Source organism: Octopus bimaculoides, chromosome 1 (assembly GCF_001194135.2).
Source record: "Octopus bimaculoides isolate UCB-OBI-ISO-001 chromosome 1, ASM119413v2, whole genome shotgun sequence".
Classification (NCBI taxonomy): domain Eukaryota; kingdom Metazoa; phylum Mollusca; class Cephalopoda; order Octopoda; family Octopodidae; genus Octopus; species Octopus bimaculoides.
The window spans coordinates 139379787-139380926 of record NC_068981.1 but is presented as its reverse complement, the minus strand read 5'-3'; positions in this window follow the sequence as shown (position 1 = coordinate 139380926).

The following is a 1140-nucleotide window of genomic DNA, read 5'->3' as shown; positions in this document are numbered from 1 at the left end:
TTTTAAAAACCTGGTACTTAATGCATCTATAAATGTGCTTACATCCATCCATCTATCCATCCATCCATCCATCCATACATACATACATGCATACATACATACATACATATGCCTTATGCTTTTTTGAGTAAATGCCTACGTGACAATCAGGAAAAATTGAGTTTTCAGAAACCGAAATCAAATAGCTGACACGCAAATTGCAAATACATTCTGTAAGTGAAACAGTAAAAATATGCAAGAATTTTGTCATGTTCAAAAATTTTATTATTTTTTTTTATTTTGGAGCTATCTATCTTTGTTAGAAAGCAGCTCCTTTCTTATTGGAATTAAAACAAGAAGAGATACATTCATGCATACATACATACATACATACATACATACATACATACATACATACATACATACATACATACATACATACATACATACATATATACTACAGTTTGGGTAACAATTGTAGGTAACTTGGACAAGATGAAATGATGGACCCATAAATAAAGAAATAACCAGGGATTAATATCCAAGAAGAGGAAAAAGAATATGTTTAACGGAGTTCTCAACTTATAACAAGCATATTGCCCACAAGAGCTTTGTAGTACCTGCCCTCACGCCTACGGTTGATAGTCTGAACTGTTCCTTATTTGCTTCAGGAAGAAAATAATCTCAGGAAAACAAGTGAGGGAGATTAAAAGCATTAAGACTCTGCCACCTAGAGCAAAGGCAAGATAGGTTCCTGGAAGAGAGTGAAACAAATTTCGATATTTCCAATTATCAATATTGTTGCCATAGCTTAGCACTGAAGTTCCCACCATTCACATCAAATATCAGGACGAGATGAAACAACAGCGTTGAGGTAAATGGCTTACAGCTTTACAATATCTTGCCAAAACGCTTAAGAAATCTATTTGGGGTGGACACTTGAAAGTTGATAGTTTCTCGCCAAGTCTGGTGTACCCAAATTTAACTAATATCTTTTATCGTCATTCTTCTGTATATGGACGATTTTTATGCTGTAACTTCGAAAACCGAAACCAACGCTGACAATATACCATTCCTGTATTCATGTATAAACCACACTTAACTTAAATCCCTCTCATTAAGCCTGAACTGCTTGCCTGTTCATTAAGCCTACTTTCTTTT